The following is a 22,334-nucleotide window of genomic DNA, read 5'->3' as shown; positions in this document are numbered from 1 at the left end:
TTAATAATGCACAAACATTTTCAGGAGAAATAGTATAGCAAATGACTCATTAAAATGAGCATCCTGCCATGTAAACTTACACTGCTGCCACTTCACCCTCCCCACTGCACAAACAATGATAGTTTTTATATTTCTGAAGTCAGAATTTATTGTGTATGATGGCATAAAATTAACCTGATGTGCAGTACAACAGAATGATCTAAGAAGAGATGGCATAGTATTAAAAAGTAGTATTTATATATAAAAATATTTGAAATATAACTTGGGAAGTATTTCCCTGTTGACAATATTTATTACTTTTGAATAATTAAGTAATCATTAAAGCAGAACCTATTCATGAAACTAGAGAAAATTTTGAATCATTTGTTTATATGATGGCTTACGACCTCACTGAACAGGAGTCATTGAGCACTCTGGCATGACAATAATATGAGCATTATTCATTAATAGAAAATAAAATGACCTTAAGATGAGAGAAAATGTCAGATGAATACTGACAGCAGACTAATCACCATGCAGCATATAGCACACACATATCACTGCATGTATCAATTACAATAAAGGAAACACTAACCAGAATGTCATGGTCCATAGTTTTGGACTAGACACCAACTTTTCTCCTGTACAGCCACATGCTGTACATGAGCCTGCCATATGAGTTGCCTTACCACTGCTGGCTGATCATTATTATTCATATTTGGAGTGGAACTGGGAGCTGCAATGACAGCATGGGTCACTCCATCACCAAACTGGCACATGATCATGTTGTAGAGAATGCAATATGCAGTAAACAATCTGCACACAGTAGCTGACTCATACTGAAGAGCATCACCAGACTCATCCAGCCACGTGAAATGGCTCTTCAGGAGGCCAAAGATTCTTTCAACAACAATACAGGTCTGAGACAGGACTTATAATGAGTTATTCTTTGCTTATATTTTTGCCATCTTGCTTGGTGAGTGCCACTGCGCACAAGCAGATTTGGCCCAGCCAAGACAAGCAACACAGACCTGGAAACAGCAAAACTAATAGCAACTGACAGTATTTTTAATGACTGCAACTCTGATAGATTTGGCAAGGCTTCCGTTTGCATAGTGCATCTGCAACCAGCACATAAAAGCAGAAAAATCTGACTATTAAACCAAATGTTGTAAAACATACTTTATTAGTACATGAATATTTACATCATTCCTCATTGACATCTCATTATTTGCACATTTGCAAAGCTCATTTGAGGTCAACGTGCATTGTTGTAAACAACTTCTATGACTAGTAGCTTGTCCATGAACATGACTGATAGCCTTAGTGCATTTGCATAACTGAGTATGAATACCGGCCAAACACTTTAATCTTTTGTGATGCAGCAGTGATAGTCAATTTCTTCTCCTTCCTCTCTTCCCATGACCCCCCACTGCAAATGCTCTCATCCTGTTGATAGTACTTGTTCTTAAAAATAAAAAAAACTTATCACTCAAAGCATAATCAATACACTTTATAACAAATCCTCATTCATATACCATCAGACTGTCACCTTTATTCAGCAAGAAATATACCCATTACATTCCCAGTCTGTTGAGAGTGACTGTGTACAATGATTAACATCTAGTGTTGCTAAACATTACTTTCCTTCTGTCTTAAAAGCCTTGATCTCACTTAAAAGACAAATGTGTTCTTAATATATGATGGTTGTTTAATGACAAACTCTTATAGCACTAAATCAATAAATGAATTACCATCTCCAAATTAAACTACTAACACTACTGGCCACACTAGGGAAGTTATTCTCATTTTTATGTATTTTAAGAATGCCAAAGACTACCCTAACCTTCAGTTTTAGCACACTAAAATTAACTGTACATACCTTAAGTAATGAACACCTTCATAAAAGTTTCTTGTAACCATGCTTTCATCAGCCTCTATGATTTAAAAATGTATTTTGGACTCTCCTTTATAAATCTAGTCATCATTTAATAATGACAGCATTTTTTATTATGCATAGGTTTACCATTAACACATTTGCTCCCCTTTATCCACTTATAATGGGAACATATGACAGTTCTAGTTCTCGCTGTCTGTGAATTCCTTCTTACTAAAGTCTCTCCTATTTCTTGCAATAATGCTTTATAATTCTTCTCTCTAGTCTTTTCTACTGATGCCCAGATCTCTCATCCCAAGTACTCTGTTCTGTCTTTCTGATTATCTGAGTATCTCCTCTGCCTCCTTCCTCCTGCTTAATTCAGTAGTTGGATTTTGTAATTGTACATATCCTTTTAAAATATTTGCATATTTAGCTGAATGTGTCTGAATAAGAAGGAGCGATTCTACAATGTTTTGAAAATAAACTGCAGTCCAGCAGTATACCACCCTTATGGTAGATTCGTACTCAATATTTCTAGCTGCAGCTATTGGATTTTATACTTCTCTTGATGGGTGGATTTGTGTAGCAGGTATATCAAAATCAGTGAAATAATCAGAATCTCTTGCTTTCTGTGTATTTTTTTTTTTTTTTGCCAATGGATATCCACTGATATTTCTCCCCATCTTTGACAATTGGAAACTGGATAATGATTTGCTTAATCTTTTTCATAGTATTAGCTTTCAGAGAAGAATTTTTATTAGGGGAATCATTTTAATTTTTTCAGATACTTAGCACTAGTTTCATGTTTATGTTTGTGATACATTTGTTTTTCTTTCTTAGCTATTTGCATTAACATTTGAGCTGATTGTATTACAGTGGTTACTGAGTGTTGTTGTTGATGGAATCTAGATGGTTGATTAAAGGTGCTGAAAGCAATTTGAACTACATCTGGGGAAGTGGTAACTGTTTCTAAAACATTTACCTTCACCCACTCTCTCTCAGAAAGGGACAATTAACAGTTTCTTGAGGCACAGCTATGTCATAAGGTGGAAGGGGTGCAGAAGGCAACAGAGGCCAGTCATCATTTGATTATTCTGGCCGTGTAAACTTTTTTTTTATTTATTTTTCAAATACATTTGAATGAATTCCATAGTATTTATACATAACATCTTATATAACTATGTACACTATTTACATTAGCCTGACATTATAACATATCTTAATGTATACAGTTACTTTATAAGTATGTCCAGCCCATTATCATAGTGTCTGAATAATTATTGTATACTGTCATTCAATAATAAGACCTTACTCCAAGGGTTGCTGATAAATGGCTTTAGATAAATTCATAGTTCCTTAATTTTAATGTCCAATAGTGCTGTGATATTCAGTAGGCTGTAGAAGTCTTCCAAAGTTGGTATTGTTTGTATTCTATCTTCTTGTTATACACTTCCTTGAAATTGCAAGTATAGTCCATACCAGATACATGTTTGACCTATTCAAATGAGGACCTTCATTCACATTTAATAATACAAGATCTTTAGTTAAATCAAATGGTTTATTAAATAAAGCTTGTAGAAAGTTATTAATACCATTCCAAAATGGCTTAATTGTAATACAATCAAAGAAAATGTGGTTCCAATCTGCATTGTGTACTTGCTCACATCTCCAACATATACCTTTTATGGAAGAACTAATTTTATGGATTCTATCTGGGGTTAAGAATGCTCTGTGCAAGCATTTCCAATTAAAAAAACTTGTCAGTTATTGTGTAAAGGATGTATATTTTATTGATAATAAGATATTTGTTTTAATATCTTCAGTTAACTGTATTTAGTGTCCTTTTGATATATATTTCCAATATGAGGTTTTGGGTATTGTTTTACAGTTTATCAATATTTTGTAAAATTTTGAAATACTGTTTCACATGTCAAAGTCATTATATATGATGTCATAAATTTAGGTACTTCTTTAAATGAAGAATTGTTAATTAAAAAAAAAAAAAAAAAAATGTGAGTTATTTTTTATATGTATTGTTGTTGTGCATGTTGATTTTGATACTTTATTTGCTATTATTTCTATTCTATTTTTCTATTTTCTTTTATTTTGTATTGTGATTATGTTTTTAACTTTTACTTTTTTTGGATTGGAGCTTTTCTCCCCTCTTTTACTAAAAATGGACATACATCCAGCTAGACTAGCCCGGTCAACAAATGTTAAATAAAATAATAAATAAATAATTATTCTATTTAAATCTTGCGACTATAGCAGAGTACTCTGTAAAGTTAGCCAGTCCTGTTGTGGAATTTTGTATGTTGTTTTAATTACTTACATATCTAAAACTTTTAGTTCTTTGATACATTGGAGCCAACAAACAAATCCTTTCTGTTCCCAGGAATTAATAATTTCTCTATATATTTTATGTGGAAAGTTCTTTGTGACTATAAATGGTGTTAAAAGATCAAACCAGATTTTTTAAATCTATATTTGCATTAATAATTTTCCTAAATGAGTCAATGCAATACTTAATCATATGAGTTTTAGTGGGTTTAGTTATGTTATATTGCACACTAATACATAATATGTGCCATGGAAAATTGTTTTTATCTGTTATTTGACATTTTTATTTTGTAAATCAAAGTCATTCATTGATATTATAGCTAATAATTATTTCCAGCTTACATAGTAATTTGGACTTATCCAGGCTCAGATTGTTTTAGATATTGATACTTTTATATATGTTTCTATATACGGAAAGTTTAATCCTCCCTGTTTCCATGGTCTGATATGATGTATTAAATCTATTCTGTTTCTTTTGAGAAACCATAAAAATTTTATTAGGCATGAATTTATTTCTTTAAGTATATTCTTTTCTGGTAACAGTTGTATTGCCAAGGCTATATATATGATCTTGGGCGGTAAAACCATTTTTATTAACTGTAGTCTATCTTCAAATGTTAATATTATTTTGTTCAATTTTTCCACAGAGATTTGAATTGTATTGATGATATTATTGTAGTTTTTTTTAGACTAATTCATTATTATCCTTGCATAACTCAATTGCTAGATATTTTAAGGTAGATTCTTGTTCGGCTATAATGTAAACCCCCTTAGTCTGCAGTTCTTTTTTTTATTTAAAAATAAAAATTTTGATTTTGATTTATTGAAATGGAGTCTTGAAGTCATGTGAAATTTGTAAATTAATGTAGCTAATTCTTCTAATGTCTCTTTTGTATTAGATAATGTTAGTAATATGTCATCAGCAAATAGCATTACTTTAGAATTGTATTGTTCATAAACATCTATTCCTTTGATTTTATATTGTTATGAAGTGGATCTGCCAATATTTCAATAGCCAGAGCAAATAAAATCAGTGACATGTGAAACCCTTGTTTAGTGCCTTTTGTTATATGTATAGATTCAGAGGTAAAAGGACCTAACTTCACATACACTAAATTATTTGTGTGTGTGTGTGTGTGTGTGTGTGTGTGTGTGTGTGTGTGTGTGTGTGTGTGTGTGTGTATATATATATATATATATATATATATATATATATATTCTTTAGGAGATGAACAAATGATGCAGGAAATGCAAATAGCATTAGGATTTTGAATAACTAGTCCCAATTTAGGGAATCAAAGGTTTTCTATATCTAAGCCAATTATGCATGTTTCTTTATTTTCTTTATTAACATAACCTATAAGAGAAATTATCCTTTTAATATTGTCATGTGTGTGTCTATGATATATAAATCCATTTTGATCAATATTTATTGTTTTGGATAGTTATATTTTCATTCTGTTAGTTAATATTGCCATAAATATCTTATAGTCATTATTCAATAATGATATAGGTCTATATGAGGTACAGAGAGGTTTGGGGATTTGTTTTCCTTTAGGATTGGCGTGATTAAAGAATATCTCCAAGAGGGTGGTATTAAAGCTATGACTGAATTTCTAATAGAGTTTTATGAAAGAGGGATAGTATCTTTGAAAGAAAACGTTTATATATTTTGATAATTATGCCATCTCTACCTGGAGCTCTTTTATTGTATCTGTAATTTATTTGTAGGATATGGATGTTTGCAGATCTAGTTTCAAATTTTCTGTTTTTTTTTTTTTTTATATTAGAACATTTTTCATGTTTTGCAGCAAATATTTTATCTGTTCTAGTTTGGGTACCAGATCTGTGATCTTGATGGGAAAACAGAAAAGATTTACCTTCTTTAAATTTGAAAGTATCCAGAAGATTAAATGATTCTACCCACTTGTTTAAAAATTTTGATACAGCAGATGTATGCAGCAGTCTTTTACTTGTAGTTTAAAAAATATTAAGTATACAGTTAAAATCTCCTCCTAATATTAAGTTGCCTTTATAATTATTGCAAATGAAATCCAAGTGTTTTTAACAGTTCCTGTTCCAATGCCTTGGAACTAGTATAGCTTGGCTAGGGTCCATATTCTCTTATATTTAACTATTAATAATGCCATAAGCCCTGCTTTATCATCATACTTATAAATGATTTCTGGGTTAATCACATTTGTTTTCCATAAAATTGCTACCCCTTTTGTCTCTGTCTTATAAGTGGATTGCGCCAATATCATATATTCCTTAGGATTCCATTTGTAATTGTCATTTGTTTTTTTAAATAAGTTTCTTGAAGGAAGACAATTTGTGCTTTCTTCAGTTTTAAATATTTCAGTAGATTTGATCTCTTGCTAGGATTGTTTAAGCTATTCGTATTTAAAGATAATAAAGTTAAATCCATCTTAGGTTATTTTAGACTATGTATGTTTTGTTTTATTGTGACTATTAAACATTTTCCTCTGATAAATACAAAGTATATGTTTGAGCTTTTAAAGGAAATTATCAGTTTTATACTTTGAGTGTTTACCAATAAAGTAATGTTTTGGTTAGGCATACTAAAATGTTTAGGTGAAATAAATTTAAATTAATAAATGTTAACAAAACTAAGATACACACTAGGTATGGAATGAAAATAATTCATAATCTGATGGATAAAACTAAGTCCATCAGACTATCACTCATACCTTGACAATCTAGAACATCTGAGCTCCATAAATTGAATTATCATATGGAGAATATTTGTAATAGGAATAAGCAATATTTATATTATTTTGAACAGATATAGTGCTATTGTAGTTTAGACAGAATTCTAATAAAATATAAATGTCTACTTATTGTATAAGCAATTAATATTTACATAAAAGATAGATGGCAAGCAATTCAATTACAGTAAAATAGGATGTATCATATATAAAACCTCAGTAAAAGATTATAGCACACAGTTATTTAACATATTCACCCTTACTGATGAACTCTCTCAAAACTTATTACTTAATATAAATAAATGGCAATAATATTCATGCCTAATGTTTATAATACAATGTATTTTACTGGATATATCAGAAGTTATATTTCATTGTTTGTCAGCATTTAAGTAATCACTTTGTTTGTTGTTAACTTAAAGCATCAAGTTTGTTTTATGTGAACATTGATGAAAATTAGTGCATTTTAATTATCAGTGCATCCCTCTTCCCCCCATTTCCTACACATAAGGATTTTCATATCTGTCATTTCTTATTATAAAATGAGTGAAATTATAGGTTAAAAACAACAAATTCACTTATTGTGATTAAAGATTACAAGTTCCCTTTCCATATTCAGAAATTGCCATTTTATGGCATATACTGGAAGATTTTAGATTTCAATGGCAACATTCTTTTTTGTATAATCAGAAAACATTAAACTGGGTGATTATTGTCAATTTAATGCTATTTGTTCAGAATGTGATTGTTACATTCTGTGTCATTCCTAGCTCAGGCTTCTATTGTTTCCCTTGAACAACTTTGTCAGGTTGATGTCATGTATAAAACATTAGTTACATTGGTAACAGCTTAAGTATTACATATTGTCAAGATGGGTTATCAAACCACAATTCAAGTTAAAGCAATTATATGACTTGTTATGCACATTTAATTATATGAGAAAATCCTCATGCTTCCCCTTGATGTTCAGTATAGTGCTTGTCATTTATGACAAGTTAAAACAGTAGTATTATTATACACACGCCCATGTTATTAAACTGAGTGTCTATTGTCAATTTAATACCATTTGTTCAGAATATGATTGTTAGATTCTGTGACATTTCAAGTTCAAGCTTCTATTGTTTCTCTTGAACAACTTTGTCAGTTTGATGTCATGTATAAACATTAGTTACCTTGGTAACCACTTAAGTATTATATATGGTCAAGATGGGTTACAAAAACTGCAATTCAAGTTAAAGGAATTACATGACTTGTTATGCATAGTTATTTATATAAGAAAATCATCATGCTTCACCTTGATGTTCAATGTAGTGTTTGTCATTTATGACAAGTTAAGACAGTAGTGTTATTATACACAAGACCATGTTATTAAATCCTGTCTTTAATATCTAAATTCAGCAGACTGCTTCAGCTATATAAATGATTTCTGGGTTAAACACATTTGTTTTCCATAAAATTGTTACCCCTTTTGTCTCTGTCTTATAAGTGGATTGCGCTAATATCAAATATTCCTTAGGATTCCATTTGTAATTGTCATTTGTTATGAAATGAGTTTTTTGAAGGAAGACAATTTGTGCTTTGTTCAATTTTAAATATTTCAATAGATTTGATCTCTTGCTAGGGTTGTTTAGGTTATTCATATTTAAAGATAATAAAGTTAAATCCATATTAGGTTATTTAGACTATGTATTTTTTTGTTTTATTGTGACTATTAAATATTTTCCTCTGATAAATATAAAGTATATGTTTGAGCTTTTAAAAGAAATTATCAGTTTTATACTTTGAGTGTTTACCAATAACGTAATGTTTTGGTCAGGCATACTAAAATGTTTTTGTGAAATAAATTTAAATGAATAAATGGTAACAAAACTGAGATCCACACTAGCCATGGAATGAAAATCATTCCTAATCTGATGTATAAATCTAACTCAATCAGATTATCACTTATACCTTGACAATCCAGAACAACTGAGCTCCGTAAAATGAATTATCATATGGAGAATATTTGAAATAGGAATAAGCAATATTTGTATTATTTTGAACAGATATACTACTATTGTAGATTAGACAGAATTCTAATAAAATATAAATGTCTACTTATTGTATAAGCAATTATTATTTGCATGAAAGAAATATGGCAAGCAATTCAATCATATTAAAGTAGGATGTATCATATATGAAACCTCAGTAAAAGATTATAGCGCACAGTTATTTAACATATTCACCCTTATTGATGAACTCTTTCAAAACTTATTACTTAATATAAATAGATAGTAATAATATTTATGCATAATGTTTATAATACAATGTATTGTACTGCATATATCAGAAGTTATATTTCATTGTTTGCCAGCATTTGAGTGATCACTTTGTTTGTTGTTAACTTACTTAAAGCATCAAGTTTGATTTATGTGAACATTGATGAAAGTTAGTGCATTTTAATTATCAATGCATCCCTCTTACCCCGATTTCCTACACATAAGGATTTTCATATCTGTCATTTCTTATTATAAAATGAGTGAAATTATAGGTTAAAAACAATAAATTCACTTATTGTAATTAATGATTACAAGTTCCCTTTCCATATTCATAAATTGCCATTTTATGGCATATACTGGAAGATTTTAGATTTCAATGGCAACATTCTTTTTTGTATAATCAGAAAAAGTTAAACTGGGTGATTATTGTCAATTTAATGCTATTTGTTCAGAATGTGATTGTTACATTCTGTGACATTCTTAGTTTCAGCTTCTATTGCTTCCCTTGAACAACTCTGTCAGTCTAATGTCATGTATAAAACAGTTACCTTGGTAACAGCTTAAGTATTAACTATGGTGAAGATGGGTTACAAAACCACAATTCACGTTAAAGCAATTATATGACTTGTTATGCACATTTACTTATATGAGAAAATCATCATGCTTCCCCTTGATGTTCAATATAGTGTATGTCATTTATGACAAGTTAAAACAGCAGTGTTATTATACAAAAGCTCATGTTATTAAACTGAGTGTCTATTGTAAATTTAATACTATTTGTTCAGAATATGATTGTTACATTCTGTGACAGTTCAAGTTCAGGCTTCTATTGTTTCTCTTGAGCAAAGTTTGATGTCATGTATAAACATTAGTTACCTTGGTAACTACTTAAGTATTATATATGGTCAAAATGGGTTACAGAAACTTCAATTCAAGTTAAAGGAATTACATGACTTGTTATGCATATTTTCTTATATAAGAAAATCATCATGCTTCCCCTTGATGTTCAATGTAGTGTATGTCATTTATGACGAATTAAGACAGTAGTGTTATTATACACAAGCCCATGTTATTAAATCCTGTCTTTAATATCTAAATTCAACAGACTGCTTCTTTTCAAATGATGATGATATATTTTATGTCTAGATTTACTAAAATCATACATTACATAACTATTGTTTGTGGGGTTTATTTTTTTAGTTTTTTGGCAGTTGCTTAGTTATTTGAGTGACCACAAGCTGTAATGCTTTTTCTTATTATTAGCTCCTTCAAAGCATGTTTATACAGTCCATAGACTTTAAATTATGATACCCTTCTAGTTTCTTATTTGTTACAAGTATATTTCCATCCTTACATACACACATATCAGTAATTCAAGCACGGGCAACAATACCCATCCAGTTTTGCCAGAATACCATTCACTAGTTCATGTGGTATGTTTCCAGGCTGTTCTTAAAATAGCCATTTCAATATTTGTCCTGTTCCATTTTACCAGCCTGTTCCATGCAATGGCCACTCTGCCAGTGAACCACTCAACACACCTTCCATTCTCACAGATATTTCCATGAATGAAATCTGATGACTCTCTAGCACTTCCTGGCAACCCCAAACACTCCTAGAATCAGCTATCCCCATATGCCCAACATGGCTGAGCATGCACACCTCCCAGGCCACTGCAAAGGGTCCTGCACAAGACCAAATGCTCTTAGTCTTTCACAAAAACTCTGCTTCCACTCTTATGTAAGTCCTTACTGTGTTTGGGCCAAAATACATTTTAAATATAAAATTGTGCTTATTTTATTATTTTTTTTATCAATAATCAACTTAATGAGCTAAACGAAGTGTTGGGAGACCATCAGGATGTGCACATGTGGTTTAAAACAGCCCTTTTGTTATATATATATATTTTTTAAAACCAAAAACATTGCCAAGAATTATCTTGCAGGGTCCTCAGAGCTGTTAAGCATTATAATCACTCTGTCTCCATTATCATTGCAACCTGGGAGCATCTGTTTCTGTTAGTGTTTCTGTGTACTGCATACCAGAGACTCAGGATGCACCTGAAGCAAAGCTTCACTTCACTGCAGATTCAAGCCTGAATTTCTTCCCTTTCAGTGAGGCAGCAGCCAGAAAAAGAACGGAGAGCAAACAGGTAAAAAAAAAAAAAACATCCCAGCAAGCTGCCACAACAAGAGATAACACATTCTTCAAGCCTTCCCACCTCTCACTCAGTAGATGTATAAACAAACTGTTTGCTGCCAAAATATCCCAAATCACAGTTTTATCCATCTCCTTCCCCTGGATGCAGGCTAAAGCACCAAATGTCTCTTCCTAATATACAAGCATCAGTAAACCTCAATCACAAGCCACAACCCATAGCTTCCTGAGATGAAAATGGCAACATGCAACAGCTGCCAGACACAGCTGCATCCACACACACCATGTCAGGCTTAATCAAACAGCACTCAAAGCTATGATACCTGCCATAATTGATATTAACTATGTTTATACAGAATAATAATGACATTTGTACTAGCTGCCAGATACAACTGCATCCATGCACACCATATCAGGATTGATCAAACACCACTTGCAGCTGTGATACCTGCCATAATTGATAACTATATTTAGACAGAATAATGATGACATTTGTATTAAGAGCTTGCTACTATTATTCAACCAGGATATACATGACATTTCTAAATCATACTTAACTGAAGAAGGCATTAGTCTCCATGACAGCATTTTTTTTTCAAAACACTCTACTGTTACTGCTATTATATATGATGTTAATTTGTTAAATTTGAGTCTAAACTCTGATGAATGGTGCCTTGTTGAATTAGTTCTTAACAATTCTTAACAACCTGGATTCCTGATTTTTTAGACTTGAAAGAGGGACTTTCATTTGGAATTGAAAGGGAGTATAGAGCACTGAGGAAACCTGCTTCTAACTCAACAAATACTTCACCTAAATCCACAGTTACAAAATGTCTTTTATTTCTGGGCATGGAACTAATATTAAAATCTACTTGGATAAAATTGCCCTTAAAATGCAATCAAATCCTGATAAGGTGTAACAATGATTATTCTTCCAGAATACTAGAACAAAGGAAAAAAAGTCTGGCCAATAATAAAACTGTTGAAACAAAACAACATTAAAGCACAGCTGGCCTTTCTAGCCAAGATAAACATACTTTATGCCAGTGAGATGAGAATCTTTAATGGCTTAGAAGAAGCTACTATATTCATGAAAAACAACAACATAGTGTCTATCCCAAAATAAATGCAATGGATGGCTCATACTCTTAAAAGAATAAAAGAAATAATTAATTGGACTGATAGTAGAAAGAAGAAACAAAAAAAATGATTTCAAGATAGCTGTTCCAAAAAAATAACTCTTACAACTACATCTCTCAAAGTATCAACTGATATGATACATCACTTGTGATCTGTTTTTATTTTAAAAAAGGTGGGTTTCTTAAACAACTGAGAAACTGAAATGATGTATTCAGAATGTTCAGAGAGTCCAATAATTCTTCACAAAGGTAGGTCAAGATGCGTTACTATTTACATTATATATAAGCCAAACAAACATATAATACAAACATAGAAGTTTCTATCGCCTGCTTGAACTCAGTGAATACTTATCTTGTTAATTTTTCATTGATTTTACTTATAATAATTTAAGTAATTAATTAACTAATTCAACAAAGTACCATCCATCAGAGTTCAGACTCAAATGTAACAGATTAACATCATATATAATAGCAGTAACAGTAGAGTGTTTTGAAAAAAATACTGTCATGGAGACTAATGCCTTCTTCAGTTAAAGTATCATTTAGAAATGTCATGTACATCCTGGTTAAATAATAGTATCAAGCTCTTAGCACAAATATTATCATTATTCTGTCTAAATATCATCAATATCAATTATGGCAGGTATCACAGCTACTAGTGCTGTTTGAACAATCCTGATATGGTGTGCGTGGCTGCAGCTGTGTCTGGCAGCTAGTACAAATGTCATTATTCTGTCTAAACATATTTAGTATCGGTTATGGCAGATATCATAGTTTCAAGTGCTGTTTGATCAATCCTAATATGGTGTGCGTGGATGCAGCAGTGTCTGGCAACTAGTACACGTGTCATTATTATTCTGTCTAAACATAGTTAATATCAATTATAGCAGGTGTCATAGCTTCAAGTTCTGTTTGATTAAGCCTGACATGGTGTATGTGGATGCAGCTGTGTCTGGCAGCTGTTGTATGTTGACATTTTTGTCTCCAGGAAGCTGTGGGTTGCGGCTTGTGATTGAGGTTTACTGATGCTTATGTATTAGGAAGAGACATTTGGTGTTTTAGCCTGGATCCAGGGGATAAAACTGTGATTTGGGATATTTTGGCAGAGAATGGTTTGTTTATACATCTGCTGAGTGAGAGGTGGGAAGGCTGGAAGAATGTGTTATCTCTTCTTGTGGCGGCTTGTTGGGAGCTTTTTGTTTTGTTTTTTATCTGTTTTGCTCTCCATTCTTTTCCTGGCTGCTACTTCGGTAAAAGGGAGGGAATTTAGGCTTGAAGTTGCAGGGAAGTGAAGCTTTGCTTCAGGTGCATCCTGAGTCTCTGGTATGCAGTACACAGACACACTAACAGAAACAGATGCTCCCAGCTTGCTATGTTAATGGAGACAGAGTGATGATAATGTTTAATGGCTCTGAGGAGCCTCGGCAATGGCATTTTTGGTTTTAGAAAAATATATATTTATAATAAAAGGGCTGTTTTAAACCACATGTACACATATTGATGGTCTCCCAACACTTTGTTTAGCTCATTAAGTTGATTCGTGATAAAAAATATAATAATAATAAGCACAATTTTATATTTAAAATGTATTTTGGTCCAAACACATTAATAACTTACATAAGAGTGGAAGTGTGAGTTATTGTGAAAGACTAAGAGAACTTGGTCTTGTGCAGTACCCTTTGCAGTGGTCTGGGAGGTGAGCTTGTTTGGAAGTGTTGGGCATATGCAGAGATCTGATTCTAGGGGTGTTTGGGGTTGCAGGAACTGCTAGAGAGTCATCAGATTTCCTTCATGGAAATATCTGTGGGAATGGAAGGTGCACTGAGTGGTTCACCGGCAGAGTGGCCACTGCATGGAACAGGCTGGTAAAATGTAACAGGACAAATATTGGTTTGGATATTTTAAGAGCAGCCTGAAAACACACCACATAAACTAGCGAAAGATATTCTGGCAAAACTGGATAGACATTGTTGCCCGTGCTTGAAGTACTGATATGTATGTATGTAAGGAAGAAAATATACTTATAACAACTAAGAAACTAGAAGGGTATCATAATTTAAAGTCTATGGACTTGTATAAACATGTTTGTAAAGAGTTAATAATAAGAATAAGCATTACAGCTTGTGGCCTCTCAAATAACTAAGCAACAGACAACAAAAAAAACACACACAATAGTTATGTAATGTATGATTTAATCTAGACATAAAATATATAATCATCATATATGATGAAGCAGTCTGTGAATTTAGATATTAAAGACAGGATTTAATAACATGTCTTGTGTATAATAACACTACTGTCTTAACTTGTCATAAATGACATACACTACACTGAACATCAAGAGGAAGCATGATGATTTTCTTATATAAGTAAATATGCAAAACAAGTCATGTAATTGCTTTAACTTGAATTGTAGTTTTTGTAACCCATCTTGACCATATATAATACTTAAGCAGTTACCAAGGTAACTAATGTTTTATACATGACTTCAAAATTACAAAGTTGTTCAAGAGAAATAATAGAAGCCTCAATTGTAACAATCACATTCTGAACAAATAGTATTAAATTGACAATAGACAGTTTAATGACATGGGCTTGTGTATAATAGCACTACTGTTTTATCTTGTCATAAATGACATACACTGTACTGAACATCAAGGGGAAGCATGATGACTTTCTCATATAAATAAAAGTGCATAACAAGTCATATAATTGCTTTAATTTGAATTGTGGTTTTATAACCCCATCTTGACCACACATAATACTTAAGCTGTTACCAAGGTAACTAATGTTTTATACATGACATCAAACCAACAAAGTTATTCAAGGGAAACAATAGAAGCCTGAACTAGGAATGTCACAGAATGTAACGATCACATTCTGAATAAACAGTATTAAATTGACAATATTCACTCAGTTCAACATTTGCTGATTATACAAAATAAAATTTTGCCATTTAAATTAAAAAATGTTTAGTATATGCCATAAAAATGGCAATTTATGAATATAGAAGGGGAACCTGTAATCATTAATCACTATAAGATAATTTGTTGTGTTTAACCTATAATTGCACTCATTTTACAATAAGAAATTACAGATATGGAAATCCTTATGTGTAGGAAATGGGGGAAGAGAGATGCACTGATAATTAAAATGCACTATCATCAATGTTCACATAAAACAAATTGATGCTTTAAGTAAGTTAGCAACAAAGTGATTACTTAAATGCTGGCAAACAATGAAATACAACTTCTGATATATCCAGTAAAATACATTGTATTATAAACATTAGGTATAAATATTATTACCATCTATTTATATTAAGTAATAACTTTTGAAAGACTTCATCAGTAAGCATGAATATGTTAAATAACTGTGTGCTATTATCTTTTACTGAGATTTTATATGTGATACATCCTACTTTACTATGATTGAATTGCTTGTCATCTATCTTTCATGTAAATATTAATTGCTTATACAATAAGTAGACATTTATATTGTATTAGAATTCTATTTAATCTACAATAGCACTGTATCTGTTCAAAATAATATAATTATTGCTTATTCCTATTAGAAATATTCTCAGTATGATAATTCAATTGATGGACTCAGATGTTCTGGATTGTCAAGGTATGAGTGATAATCTGATGGACTTAGGTTTATTCATCAGATTAGGAATGATTTTCATTCCATGGCTAGTGTGGATCTTAGCTTTGTTAACATTTATTAATTTAAATGTATTTCACAAAAAAACATTTTTAGTATGCATGACCAAAACATTACTTTATTAGTAAACACTCAAAGTATAAAACTGATAATTTCCTTTAAAAGCTCAAACATATACTTTATAGTTAGTGAAAAATGTTTAACAGTCACAATAAAACAAAAAATATATAGTCTAAATAACCTAAGATGGATTTAACTTTATTATCTTTAAATAGCAACGGCTTAAACAATCGTAGCAAGAGATCGAATCTACTGAAATATTTAAAACTAAACAAAACAAAAATTGTCTGCCTTCAAGAAACTAATTTCAAAACAAATGACAATTACAAATGGAATCCTAAGGAATATATGATATTGGCGCAATCCACTTATAAGACAAATACAAAAGGGGTAAAAATTTTATGGAAAAAAAATGTGATTCATCCAGAAATCATTCATAAGTATGAAGATAAATAAGACCTTATGATGTTAATAATCATTAAATATAATTACAGAATATGGACCCTAGACAATCTATACTGGTTCCCAGGCATTGGAACAGGAACTGTTAAAAAAAAACTTGGATTTAATTTCCAATTATTATAAAGGCAATTTAATAATTGGAGGAGATTTTTAATTGTATATTTGATATTTCTGAAACTACAAATAAAAGACAACTGCATACATCTGCTGTATCAAAAGCTTTAAACAAGTGGGTAGAATCATTGTAGACACTTTCAAATTTAAAGAAGATAAATCTTTGTTGTTTTCCCATCAAGATCAAAGATTTCGTACCCAAACTAGAAGAGATACAATATTTGCTGCCCATAACTTACATTCTAAAATCATTAATTTCTCAATCACTCTCTGCCCCTTTTCAGACCACAAGTCATTGATACTAAAACTTCAAAATGGGTATAAACCATTAATCTTTAATTCCAGAATTCCAGCATATATAACTAAAATTAAAGAGTTCAAACCCTGGTTATTATTTGAATTTCAGTTCTTCTTAGATATGAATTACACCACAGAGAAAAATAAAATAATGTTATGGGACTCATTAAAAGCTTACATATATGGTAAAATGCTAACTTGACATAAAAAAATCACAGAATGGGATTCTGAATTATTAGATCTATAATCCAAACGTTTGTCAGTAAAAGCTGAAAAAAATCAAAATCATTTGGAGATGAAAAAGAAAGTAGAAGTATTAAATAATAAATACAATGAAATTCTAACACATAAAACTAGTTTAGCTTTAAAAAAAAACTAAAAATTAATACATTGACCACTTCTCCCAAATATCTACATAATTTATCCACAAGAATCAAAATACAGTCAAAAGCTAATAACATTAAAATTATCTTCCATGAAAAGAAAGGGTAAATGTCTCGAATATAGGTGACAGTCTTGATGCCTATAGAAATCACTATATGGAACATTTCCAAAAAGAAAATATACATATTGCTCAATTAAATCTAGATGAAAAATATTCTAATATAAAAAAAAATACCAGAAAAATTAAAACTAGATCTGCAAGCACCCATACCCTACAAAGAAATTACAGCTACAATAAAAGAGGGTAAAATAATAAAGCTCCAGGTAGAGATGGCATAATTATGGAAACATATAAACTTTTTCCTTCAAATATACTATCCCTCTTCCATAAAACTCTATTAGAAATTCAGTCACAAGCTTTAATACCGCCCTCTTGGAGGTATTCCTTAATCACACCAATCCTAAAGGAAAACAAATCACCAAACTTCTGTACCTCATATAGACCTATATCATTATTAAATAATGACTATAAGAAATTTATGACAACATTAATTAACATAATGAAAATTCCACTATCCAAAACAATAAATAATGATCAAACTGGATTTATATATCATAGACACACACATGACAATATTAAAAGGATAATTTCTCTTATACATTATGTTAATAAAGAAAATAAAGAAACACTCATAATTGGCTTAGATATAGTGAAAGCCTTTGATTCCCTAAATTGGGACTATTTATTCAAAATCCTTATGCTAGTTGAATTTCCTGCATCGTTTGTTCATCTCCTAAAGAATATATATACAAATAATGTAGCATATGTAAAGTCACGTCCTTTTACCTCTGAATCTATACATATAACAAAAGGCACTAAACAAGGATGTCCCCTGTCACCGATTCTATTTGCTCTGGCTATTGAAATATTGGCAGATTCAATTTGTAACAAATGAAATATCAAAGGAATAGATGTTTATGAACAATACAATTCTAAAATAATGTTATTTGCTGATGACATATTACTAACATTATCTAATACAAGATACATTAGAAGAATTAGATATATTAATTGACAAATTTCATATGACTTCAGGACTCCATTTTAATAAATCAAAATCAATTTTTTTTATTTTTAAATTAAAAAAAAGAACTGCAGACTAAGGGGAAATCACACCATAGGAAACAAGAATCCCCCTTAAAATATTTAGGAATTGAGTTATGCAAGGATAATAATGAATTAGTCTAAAAAACTACAATAATATAAATATGATTAAAATCTCTGTGGAAAATTGAACAAAATAATATTAACATTTGAAGATATACTACAGTTAATAAAAATGGTTTTACTGCCCAAGATCCTACATATAGCCTTGGCCATACAACTGTTACCAGAAAGGAATATACTTAAAGAAATAAATTCATGCCTAATAAAATTTTTATGGCTTCCCAAAAGAAACAGAATAGATTTAATACATCATATCAGACCATGGAAACAGGGGAGATTAAACTTTCCTGGTATAGAAACATATATAAAAGTGTCAATATCTAAAACAATCTCATATTGGATAAGTCCATATTACTCTGCAAATTGGAAAGAATTACTAACTGTAATATCAATAAATGAATTTGATTTAGAAAAACATTTTCAAATAACAGATAAAAACAATTTGCTGTAGCATATATTATGTATTATATATATATATATATATATATATATATATATATATATATATATAAATATATATATATATATATATATATATATATCCAACAAACAGCGCAACACCCCACAGAACAAATGCCTCACTACCAAAATGAAATACAGAAAACAAGCATGTTATAGCTAAGGGTAGAGACCATATGTTTAAGTTCATGGTTATTGATACTATTATTCCTATTGCTCACAGAGGTGACATTAGGAATGGTACTGAAAAGAGAGAATGAATTGGATTATAAAGATTAGGGCTGATCAAGAGAAAGGGTTAAATGAGAGGGCTTCTTTGAAACCGGTATTGAAATCTAGGAGATTAAAGGTATCGTAGGAGCACTGATATACAAATCCAGTCTCGGCACAATTTATGTTAGTTTATGTTATTTGGATGTGTATTTTTTGTCTGGTTATTCCTGTCTGCTTTTTATATATATTTATATCTTTGTTTTAGACCAAAAAGAGTAATAGTGTTTATAATAATATATATTTTGTATAATAAGTAGTTAGATGGTATCATATATAATAATGAAGTTTCTATCTATATATCTATATATAGATATGTATTTATTATGGTAGCATAGGCTAAGAAGTGAAATAATGTTTATAATATTGTTTATAATAGTATATATATTCTTGTTCAATAAGCAATTAGATGGTACTATATATATATATATATATATATATATATATATATAGAGAGAGAGAGAGAGAGAGAGAGTTTTTATTTATATGTTTTTATGTAGATATGTATTTGTAATAGCAGCTTAGGTATTTCCCTTTTAACATGATTGAATCATGATTAATTAATTGCATTTGCATAGGTATATTTAAATGGTTGACTGGGGTTTGTGCGTTTTATGGTCTGATGAAGCGAATGTGAAAGGGCTTACCTGTTGTTCATAGGTTCATAGTTTAGTACTACGTTAACTGCTCTTGCGAGCCATTTTAAGCCTAGCCAATTATCCCTTGTGAGACTCAAACCCTGCATCTCGTGTTTGTAAGGCAAACACCTTAGCCATTAAGCCACCCTCCCAACCCAAATATATATCTTCAATCTGTAAAGCTCTTTCCACTGGTGAGAATCAAACCTTGCACCTTGTTGTTGAAAGACATATACCTTAACCGCTGTACCACTTGGCCTTTCAGGCACAATAAATTGTTTGTAATTCTAAGGACTGAGCTCTGATATTTTATACAGCCATTGGTTGCCTCTGCTACCGATATATGTTTGGACATATTATGTATTAGTATGCAATATAACATAACTAAACCCACTAAATCTCATATGATTAAGTCTTACATTGACTCATTTAGGACAATTATTGATGCAAATACAGATTTAAAAATCTGGTTTGATCTTTTAACACCATTTATAGTCACAAAGAACTTTCCACATAAAACATATAGAGAAATTATTAATTCCTGGGAACAGAAAGGATTTGTTTGTTGGCTCCAGTGTATCAGAGAACTAAAAGTCTTAGATATGCAAGTAATAAAGACAACATACAAAATTCCACAACAGGATTTGATAACTTTACAGAGTATTCTGTCATATTCACAAGATTTAAGTAGAATAATTAACAATTCTTCATTTAAAGAAATACCTAAATTTACAAAATACATATATAAAATCATATAGAGTGACTTTGACATGGGAAACAGTATTTCAAAATTGTATAAAATATTGATAAACTATAAAACAACACCCAAAACCTCATACTGGAAATATATAACAAAAGGACACAAAATACAGTTAACGGAAGATATTAAAACAAATATCTTATTATCGATAAAATATACATCCTTTATACAACACTAGAAAGGTTTTAATTGGAAATGCTTGCACAGAGCATTCTTAAACCCAGACAGAATCAGTAAAATTAATTCTTCCATAAAATGAATATGTTGGAGATGTGAGCAAGTACACAATGCAGATTGGAACCACATTTTCTTTGATTGTGTTAAAATTAAGCCATTTTGGAATGATATTAATAACTTTCTACAAGCTTTATTTAATGAGTCCTTTTATTTAACTAAAGCTCTTTTATTATTAAATGTGAACGGAGGCCCTCATTTGAATAGGTCAAACATGTATCTAGTATGGACTATACTTGCAATTTCAAGGAAGTGTATAACAAGAAGATGGAATACAAACACAATACCAACTTTGGAAGACTTCTACAGCCTACTGAAGACCACAGCATTATTGGAAATTAAAATTAAAGAACTATGAATTTATCCAAAGCCATTTATCAACAACCCTTGAAGAAAAATCTTATGATTGATTAACACTATACAATAATTGATCAGACACTCTGATAATGGATTGGACATACTTATAAAGTAACTGTATACATTAAGATCTGTTATAGTGTCATGCTAATGTAAATAGTGTACATAGTTATTTAAGATGTTATGTATAAATACTATGGAATTCATTCAAATGTATTTGAAAAATAAAAAACATGTTGAGGGAAGAATGAAATAATGTCTTCTCCTTCAATGTTTTCAGGCAGACCAAAGAGCCTTATATTGTTTCACTACTCCCTGTTTTCTAAGCCATCTATTTTGTTAAGCAGCCATGTATTCTGTTTAAGCAGAAATTCTTTTTGGAATTCTTCCTCTTTGAGTCTCCCTTCAATCTCATTTAGAGAAGTCTCTGTATTTGTTATTTTTGTATGGTGTTGCTGTAATAGTTCCTTAAGAGTATCAGTCTGTTTTTGAGAATTTAATTTGAGGTTTTCTAAGTCATTTTTAAAGCCATCCATCCTCAAAGATAGTTCCTGTAAGGTAGATGTCATCAATTGCAGTTCTTTTTTCAAAGCAGCATCTGGATGAGAATTCCTTGAGTTGCTCCTATTCAGTTACTCAATATATCTCCAAGTTACTTGACAGCAAAATTTTTGTATATCTCCACCAAAATTGATATTTATGTAGTTTAGTGGTTTATCTATAGATTTCCGATGTTTTAAACTTGAAAATAAAAATTTTCCTATATTATTATACTAGCTTATGGAGCTCTCAAAATTTGCTGCTCTCAGTTGGCCATCTAGGCTCCGCTTCATGATAACTTTTTTAATTGTCATAACAGATACATTCCTCATGAATGGGATTTTTTATTTGTGCATATTTCTAAGGCATTTACTGTTTTACTAA

The sequence above is a fragment of the Protopterus annectens genome, chromosome 1.part0 (assembly GCF_019279795.1).
Source record: "Protopterus annectens isolate FY-2018-M chromosome 1.part0, PAN1.0, whole genome shotgun sequence".
In the NCBI taxonomy this organism is placed as follows: Eukaryota; Metazoa; Chordata; order Ceratodontiformes; family Protopteridae; genus Protopterus; species Protopterus annectens.
Note: the sequence above shows the minus strand (reverse complement) of the source record.